Raw genomic sequence first — 10449 nt, 5'->3', positions numbered from 1 at the left:
CTGTTTTAAATAAATTGTAATAGAAATTGATCAAAATACTCTATGTTGACAGAGTTCAGATAATATTTTGGAAAATATCGATGTTTTAAGAAAAATTCAACAACAATTTTGAGGGGGGTTGTATGCTGAGGTGTGACGTCATTTCAGGGGGGGGGGGGGGTCTGGCTTTTTGTGACGTGTGACGGAGGGGAGGTAAAATCGTCCAAAAAAGCGTGACGTCATGTATTGATGACCCCATTGCCACAAGGCACATTGACTTAGCAAGACACCAGTTTAACAACTCTAAACGTAAAAATGATTTTTTATTATGTGAAATAGTTTGACAGCAAAGACTCTTGAAAGAAAGACATTTAAAAAAAAAAAAACAAATCACAATACTAGCACCCTTTTAACAAATATCAGTGTTTCTTCCAGACATTTTTCTCCGGGGGGGCACTTGAAATTTTCGAGGGGGGGGGGGGGGCGGTAGACTTTCTTTGGGGGGGGGCGGACACTGTTAAAAGTATATATTTTCTATATAAATTATATAAATTTCATTTCGTTCGGGGGGGGGGGGGGGCAAAGCCCCCCCCCCCCCCCCGAAGAGATGCCTGGAAGAAACTCTGACAAATATCTTCACTAAAAACATTAGATAATAGAATTGCTTTAAGACATTATAGATACAATTTTTTAGCGCAATTTCCATTCTGGAGAATTGCGTTTATTAACTCGTCATTTCTGGGAATGGATGGATGGATGAATGTGTGTCCGAGCTTTAAGTCGTATCTCCTCCTTAACGAAGCAATATCGATGACTAGTTCTAAAAGCAATTATGTTAAGTAAGTTAGGAGAATGAGCATAGGCCATAAAAATTCCGGGTTTCTTTCATGTATTTCCCGGAAAAGCCAAAAAACCTCGAAAAAATTCAGTTTTTGGCCCATATCTCGGCAACCAGACCACTTAGCGACTTGAAACATGTACCAATCGATTCCTGCCATAATTTAGAACAATATTGCCGAAGAAAGTTTTCAAAAATATCCTCTCGTTCGGTCACAAATTTTAAAATTACATAAACACCTACAAACCGATCTTTCTTCTAGCTTGAACGCACCCCATCATTATACGTCAGAGCTATTTTTAGATAACATAAGGAAATTGCGCATAAATGTCACTAGACTTTTTTAATTAACTTGTTTTCATAAAAAACGTTTTAATAATAAGATTTTATGTAATAATGCACATAAAAGTAGAAAATAAATTATACACTACTATTTAAATAACTTTAATAACTATAAAGAAAAGTTTGGGTCACTTTACTTTAGTATATATTGGAAACCTTTACTAATATTTAGGAAGAGACCTACGCTTTTCTTTATAGTTATTTAAATAGAGTAGAGTATAATTTATTTTCTACTTTTTAGTGCATTATTACATGAAAGTTTGTTATTAAAACGTTTTTTATGAAAAAAATTTTAAGTACTTTACATGTTTTATTTACAATAGAGTTGCATGTCTAAAAACCATTGCACACCTATTGAACGTGATGACGCGTGTCTAATAGTGCGGAATAGTTTGATGAGCAGCCTACTAATTTGGACGAAAGTTTTATTAATTCATAAAAAAATAAATCAGGCAACCTATGAAGTCAAATTTAATGTCATGTTGCATTGTCTTGACCCACGTGCCAATGTTGAAACAAGTCTGTCAGACGTGTCCGAAATTTCGCTCAGGCGTTTCGATCTAGACAGACAGACGAGGAAGTGAGTTAAATGAAAGCTTGTAAAAGTAGTAAAAAGAAAGAAAATATCCATAAAAGTTGTTCTGAATAACGGAAACGCTAAAGCTGAGTTTCCCAAAGTGTACGGTACCTGCCATGGGGAGCACTGGCTGGAAACCATGGGTGCATTCGATGGGCATGGTAAAAGTTCAAGAAATTTATACCATGCAGTTTCTTCTAGGTATCTTTTCAGAGTGTGTGTGTGTGTCCCTGGTAAATGTCTAAAAGTAAAAGCAGCTCAAGAAAACTGGTGTTTAGGCTATCAGTAGGTGCATGTGAGCTTTATAAAAATTATTAATTAGGCCCTAATTCTTTAACTCAGCACTGTATTAAAATACAACTTCTGTTAAGAACTAAGGAACTTGACCAATGCCAAAGTCCTGCTTACTTGACAGACTTGCTTTACAAGTTTAATAAAACAAATTTACACGATTACAAGATACGAACACTATCTGTTGTTCCTGTATGAACGTCTAACACTAAACACAGACAGCAGTAAGACTAAATGTGACCAGCTAAATTTTAAAAAAATTACACTGTTTTACTCAATGTTAGACAACAAAATGCACTAACACCAGCAACGAAACAGATCACATAAAACTTAAATGATTAAAGTAAGGCTGCTGATGTTTGTACATAGCTCACATTTAAAAAAATTAATACTAGCATGTGCAGAGCTGGAGGTAGCAAAAAATATCTGGAGCAGAGCTAGATCGAAATTCCAAATCCCTCATGATTTTCCTTGATAAGTCATGTTCTACGACATTTCTCTGACTACTTGTCTTAAGCTTGATGCATCTTAAGCTCACAAATAACTTATAACTTAGCAGCGCTCATCATTGTTGCAAATAGCAATCAATATAAAACACATTTCTTCAGATCATTTTTGTGGGTTTATTGCTTTTACTGACAACTTAATAAGCTCTGAATTCTTTGGTAGTGATGGAAAATAATGCGCCAAAGTCAAATTGTCATCTAGTATATTACACATGTAGGCCCATTGCTGCTCAGAACTTTTGATATTTATCTGGAAAAAAAATGTAAATAAGTAATAGCAAACGTTATAATTGAACAAACTAAAAGAGTCAAATGGTTTCACTTGTATTAGTGTTATAAAGTAGGGCCTACTTATAATTATGCATTAAATGTTTACAATCATTTGGTGTGCAGTTATTTTTTCTACTAACTTAACTAGACTCTTTTCTATTTAAAACAAGGTAATTAAACGTCTAGTGACAATTTTAGCGCAATTTCCTTATGTTATCTAAAAATAGCTCTGTCGTAGCGTAAATCAAGAGCAGGGTTAGTAAAACCATTGGTTAAAATACATGTTTTATTTACAATAGAGTTACATGACTAAAAACCATTGCACGCCTAGCTACTGAACGTGATGACGCAGCCATTGAACGTGATGGCGCAGCTATTGAACGTGATGACGCGTGTGGTGTGGTTGGATAAAAATGCCTACTAATTCGGTCCAAATTTTAATTAATTCAAAAATGTTTTTGTGACCGAACGAAAGGATATTTTTGAAAACTTTCTTTGGCAATATTGTTCTAAATTATGGCAGGAATCGATTGGTACATGTTTCAAGCAGCTAAGTGGTCTGGTTGCCGAGATATGGGCCAAAAACTGCATTTTTTCGAGGTTTTTTGGCTTTTCCGGGAAATCCATGAAAGAAACCCGGAATTTTTTTGGCCTATGTTCATCCTCGTAACTTGCTTAACATAATTGCTTTGGAACTAATCCTCGATATTGCTTCGTTGAGGAGGAGATACGACTTAAAGCTGCGGACACACATCCATTCATTCATACATCCAGAAATGACGGGTTAATAAACGCAATTCTCCAGAATGGAAATTGCGCTAAAAAATTAAATATTAAATAACTTAAAAATAAATGAATTAAAAAACATATATGTAGCCAGATTTAACTGAAGGTGCCATATCCCTTACTGTAATACAAGGATATTAAGAAAGTTTAAGGGAGATATCTCCCGCTTTACTAATTTTAAATTTAAGACATGGAAAACTAGCAATACAGTTTCTTGTTAGAATAATTTTTTTTAAACTTACAGCCATTCACGATAGCAAGAAAACATTTTTTTTTTTGGTAAATGGAGGGGGGGGGGGGTAAGAAATTTAATTTAAAAGAAAATTAATGCTTAACCAAGCTTTTAACTGAATTATTTAAAGAAATTTGGGCAGAATTAAATGATGTTTTATTGGTTACAAATGTATATGCTTTGGTTATTTTTCATAGTAGTATGCAAATGTTATATTTAATGTGTGAAAGTTAATCAAGCAATCATAAAACTAGAAGTCCTTACGGACCACTACAACCCCCCCCCCCCCCCCCCCACCCCATCTTTCCTGCTAGAGAAAATAAATTGATGTCCTTAACAGAAAAGTGGGGGGGGGGGGGGGGAATCTATAAAAGGGATTTATTTGGGGTGTAGAAGAATTACAGGGGTGCGATGGGTGTACAGTGGTTTCAGTGGTGCAGTGCAGCAAACAGAATATTTTCCAATGGGAAAAATGAACCATCTTGCATCTTATCAAATATAATCAAATATAAAATTACTTACTATATTTGCAACATCTTCTTTCAATGCCTTTATCTCTATTACAGGTGACAAGTCTGCCTGAGAAAGCACAAAGTTTATTTAAAAGTGTGCTGTTTATTAGGTGATTACACATACCCATATATTGTGTTGCTGATACTTAAACTACTAGGGTTAAAGAAAAAAGGCCATCAATTTTATTACAGTATATGAATGGATGGCAAAATAGCAGAGCTTCTATTTTTTTATGGTGATCTTTCAATTTTAAGTCAAATGATAACAGTTTAAAGGCAATTTTCTCAGCATTCACCTTCATGAATATGTGTGTATGAATAATGAACAAGTAAACATAACATTTGATTTGACAAACGTATTCCATTAATGTTTTTAAATAAAAAAGTTTAAACTTTCAGGCACATATTAGTGCTCCTCGTTATTCTTATTAAACTAGGCACACATTGAAAGTAGCAAATTTATTGTTAATCTTCGTAAGAAAGGAATAAAATTTTTATATACAGTATGAATGATGACTGTTCCATGTTGTTTGGCTTCCACATGCAGTTCAGTTCGAATACAAGGTTCACTTTCAGTATTTTTCTCATTTGGAAGGAAGTTTTTAGAAACCTGTCATCATATATATATATATATATATATATATATATATATATATATATATATATATATATATATATATATATATATATATATATATATATATATATATATATATATATATATATATATATATATATATATATAACAACAACAACAAAAAAACCAAGTTTTCAGTGGAAATGTTAGATTTTTTTTCTTCAGATATGAACATAAAAAATTGTTTAAAGAAAATAATGAATCTAAAATTTTTTTGGAGAATACTGTAGATGTAGCACTAGACATAATTTTTGAATTGTAGATGTGAATGTACTTGATTTGATTACTAATAAAGAGCATCTTCAAAATCATCAGTGCTCATTGTGATAGTCGATGTAGTTTGTTTTTAGAAATTGAATCTTCTAGCATTGTTGTAACATTTTAATCTGTTTGGGATATTCTCAAAGACCACATTAAATATGCCTCATAATTCTGACTGAATCAAAAAAGTGGAAAATCAAACATATTTGAAAAAAACTAGCTAAAATTGATAAAGTAAATATTAAATATAAAGTCATCATAATATATATATATATATATATATATATATATATATATATATATATATATATATATATATATATATATATATATATATATATATATATACACACATGCAACGCTTGTTTAGTCTTGTTAGTAAGGAATTCTAAAATATGAATGACAAGGCTCTAGTGAGGTTTGAAACAATCCAAAATACATTTTCTATAAACAAGTTAGAGAAAGATTAGGCTGTTAAATCCTTTATGACATCTTTTGTTCGCCTAGGTTTTCTTTAAACTTAAAAATAATAAAGGAAAATTTTTAACTTACACAACTGGTAGCAGGTGGTTGTGTTGTACTCATTCTTTCAAAATTCTAAAGAAAAAATGAAATGTGCATTCAGTTTTCTATCGTAGTTCAATCATCTAATTGTGTTTGTTATATGATCTAGTCAATAGACCTACTTGCTTAACAGAGCAGGGTACTATATTATTAGTAAAATAACCTGCCCTTATTGTCTTCTGCACTAGATTAATCATAGTTATATATATATATATATATATATATATATATATATATATATATATATATATATATATATATATATATATATATATATATATACATATATATATACATATATATATACATATATACATACATATATACATACATACATACATATACATACATACATATACATACATATACATACATACATATACATACATATATACATATATATATATATATACATATATATATATATACATATATATATATATATACATATATATATATATATATACATATATATATATATATACATATATATATATATACATATATATATATATATACATATATATATATATATATATATATATATATATATATATATATATATATATATATATATATATATATATATATATATATACACATATATATATATATACACATATATATATATATTTATATACATATATATACACACATATATATATATATATATATATATATATATATATATATATATATATATATATTTATTTATTTATATATATATACATATATATATATGGTGGGCAGGAAATTTTTTTGCTGGGTGGCCCTTTTTTTTCTAGTTCCGCCACTGGTTGGTACACTTAATATACAGAACTACTCTTGTTTATATATATATATATATATAAATATATATATAAATATATATATATATATATATATATATATATATATATATATATATATATATATATATATATATATATATATATATATATATATATATATATATATATATATATATATATATAAAGTAAAAGTAATTAGGCCTATACTCAATGCCTTAACTAAATACAAACATGCAATTATTAAAACAAGGTTTTTGTATTCAATTTCATATCGAATAGGCCTATATGATAATTATAATAATTTCTAGACTAACTTACTGAGATTATTTTAATGCTATTTTTATACTATAGATAGATTAAAAATAATACCATATAAAATATAATACAGGGCTTAAGTGAGGTTTCTGAAACTGCAAAGGAATTTAAATATCAGGGCGTGATCGACCTCCATTTAAAATGTAGGAAAATAAAAAGGACTTTTCAACTTTTTAGCTGGTAACGCATCATACACAGTCAAGGAAGAGACAGTAGTAGCTATTTATAGTTTCTCTGAATTTTCAAGGGACAGGTTAAAGACTTTTATTTTACAGCTATATTACAGAGACTTAAAAACCAGGGAGTCTGTATATATATATATATATATATATATATATATATATATATATATATATATATATATATATATATATATACATACAGTGCTTTTTTTGTGATAGTATGCACTAGTATGGCGTACTGGCACCTTTTTTGATTTCATGAAAAAATTATTGCTTTCCTTCTATTTTAACGTTTATTATTAATTTATTATATTATTACTTTGTTAATTATTAATTTAGTATCTTTGCAGTAGTGATTTAGCTTGCATTGAGGTGCAAACTGATAGTTAAAAGTTTGGCAATCCGTCACTCAGTACCTGCACCTACTTTTTTTACAAAAAAAAAAAGCACTGTAGGCTATATAGATCTATGTATATATAGCAGTGGCATAGCGAGGTCGGGTGTCACTCGGTGCGGCACTTAATGGTGTCACCCCCAGAGGCGTAGCGACTCTTACCGGGGACAAACTTTCAATATTTACGATTTGAACCCCCCCACCCCCTCAAACTTTTGATTTCCACCTCTTAAAAGACTATTTAACACTTGAATTAATCACTTAGTTAAGTGGAATTATCATTTTTCTCTATAGTATATATTTTGCTATTTTTTGCCTTGGTGTCACCCCCTAAATGGTGTCACCCTCGCTATGCCACTGATATATAGATATAGCCTATATATAGAGAAGGGCACAAAAACAACAAGTCTACTAAATGCAAACACTAGCCCCTTGTAACAACCACAGTACAGTATTGATTTAGGGACAAAATTTAAAAAAACTGACATCAACATGACTAAAAACTAAAAAGATTGTAGGGCGTAGGCTATCATGCTCAGAGCAATAAACATAGATTTAACATAATAATAATAAATTTATACCATTAAACAGATATTTTTTAAACTAGGCTACATAGTTTACAGTTTACATACATCAAGCATACATTATTAATATATATTTAGATCCAGTAGTAGGCCTCACATGTCATATATATTGAATATTGCCTTACTAAATTATTAATTAAATTATAAGACTAGCCTAGCGTTTAGTTCAGGTTGTTTTAAGTGTTAAGTAAGACCATTTATTTTTGAGTATTTTATCCCAAAGCCAAATTAGATTCTATAGGATAATTTCCGACGATATATCGTGAGATTACCCTATGGCCTAGATCTACCTATAATTTATAGAATCTAGAAATTAGGGTAAAACCTTGGTTTAGTGTCAGTTATTATTCCGGAATGGTATAGCAGTAAAAAAACAAGAAGTTCCGGATTTCACTGGAAGTACTGTAAACCATACTTTATTTGGCGTCATCTTTTATTTTTTAACACAGAACGTTTAAAATTTGGATAGATTTATTTTAATTGCGTGTTAAATACTGATTTACTAATCGTTTGTATAACTAGTTATTTTTAAGTGTTTCAGATAAATATTTCTGTTACTAAACATTGTTTAACAGTGTTCGGACGCAGTCTGGAAAAAGTCTTGAATTTAGAAAAGTGAATTTCCGACTTTAAAAAGTTTGGACGGGTCTACACCTGAATGACGTTTTTCGCTGGGTCGCAGAAGAAACCCGATTTCTCAGTTACTACGCCATTGGTGGAGGGAGGGGGGGGGGGTGTTAGACCTGTCTTTTTGTAGTTGTTGCGTGGCTGACCGTGTATAGTTAGGTGTTACAAGTATTTAAAATTTTTATTTAATGAAAGAATGATCGGTCATACGTCACATCTTGACCTTTATTTTTACCCGTTTATTGTTTCTTAAGTTTGTGTGAGGTTGCAGGCAGGTAGTCTTATAAAAAATTATGAGGGAAGCTGTATTTAGTATTTAGTAGTCTACACATATAATTTAGGGGAAATTGCGAGACGCGAAAAGCGAAATGGCGAGGCGGGAAAATGCGAGAAGGGCGCGAAAACGGTCGGTCACGTGACTTTTTTGTCTCGCATTTTACCACAAGCCGATACTTACGCTGGGTGGTGTTGAAATGCGAAGATTTCTGCGAAAAATTAACCGCACCCGATTTTCAGTGGTATTTGATCCAGACTTCAAAGACGTTTCGTTTACATTGTTAAAACTTCCGATTTTTCCGTCGCTAGGCATACTGATGATTTGTCAACTCCCCCCATCTTTTGTGTCGACTTAGAATACCACCTTGTTCGAAACCGACGGAAATACCGCCGACGATAGATCAACTTCTGTCTTTTGTGTGGAACGCCGAGGCCGCCTGATTTACCGTCTTTGAAGATCGCCTTGCCCGGATCCGCTGCCGCCGCAAACATATTTTCTATTGTTGCATAGAAATTGTGTATTATAGCCGCCGCCTACGATTTTTTTCTAGCTTTTTTTTTACCATATAAATCTAAGCACAAGGATATATATATATATATATATATATATATATATATATATATATATATATATATATATATATATATATATATATATATATATATATCTATAATATAACGCTGCTGGTAGTGTGTCAGTCCTTCCTTCCTTCCTTCCTTCCGTCATCGCTATAGCTTTTGGAACCATAAAAGTAAACATTCGCACCATGCTGTGCTTTTCAGTGCACCGCAGTGTCTTATTACAAGTATTAGAGTAGGGTTTGTTTATATAGCGGCATAGAGCTATTTTATAATTTCCACTGTTTGTACAATTTTGCATAACGTAAAGAGAATATTAAATACACGCACATTGCTAAAACATATTAAAAGGATCAATGTCAAATATAGTTTTCTTTAATATTCCCAGAAAAAGTGGATACATTTTATTAACATAATAACAGTAGGGTAGAAAAATCTAATTAAACTGCTTAGTAATTTTGCCAATGGAGGTAATTCAAAGATAAATTGAACTCACGCTAAAAATGTGAATGCAAAATCTGCAAGACGGAATAATTGTTGGAATAATATAATTAGCAAAATGTGAATGCAAATTATGCTGACGTGTAAGAGTACATTATTGTTGGAATATTATTATTAGCACATTGATTGATAAAAGGCTATCTTTTATTTCTTTTTATTCACTGAATGTACTGTTTACTAATTATAATTTTTAATCAACTATTCCGCACCATTATAGACATTGGGTGCGCAATGGTTTTAGTTATGAAACTCAATTGTAAATTTTTAAAATTAAAATACTGGGAAAAAAATGCGTGAATTGATAAAGTGATATATGGTAGGTAAACACGGATATTATAGATATTGCCTATTTTTTATTGTATATTATTTATTATTATTCTATCTTTCGGTTTGCGGACAAGCTGG

The 10449-nt window shown here is 30.7% G+C and overlaps 1 long non-coding RNA gene across 4 annotated transcripts; it reads right to left on the bottom strand.

Moving 5' to 3' along the window:
* Nucleotides 1-1397: 1397 nt before the first annotated feature.
* On the bottom strand, nt 1398-8345 carry LOC131937339 (uncharacterized). Of its 4 annotated transcripts, none has more exons than XR_009386206.1 (5): nt 8059-8345; nt 5784-5828; nt 4836-4943; nt 4344-4400; nt 1398-2783 (listed from the first exon to the last, which is right to left on the bottom strand). It is a non-coding gene; the product is annotated as an uncharacterized LOC131937339 (long non-coding RNA). The 4 variants fall into 4 exon arrangements; XR_009386205.1 differs by having other exon boundaries at nt 8110-8345; XR_009386207.1 differs by having other exon boundaries at nt 8121-8345.
* Nucleotides 8346-10449: the final 2104 nt, after the last annotated feature.

Source organism: Physella acuta, unplaced genomic scaffold (assembly GCF_028476545.2).
Source record: "Physella acuta isolate Inbredline_101_S28 unplaced genomic scaffold, ASM2847654v3 ptg000208l, whole genome shotgun sequence".
Classification (NCBI taxonomy): domain Eukaryota; kingdom Metazoa; phylum Mollusca; class Gastropoda; family Physidae; genus Physella; species Physella acuta.
Note: the sequence above shows the minus strand (reverse complement) of the source record. Positions and strands in the feature narration are given on the sequence as shown.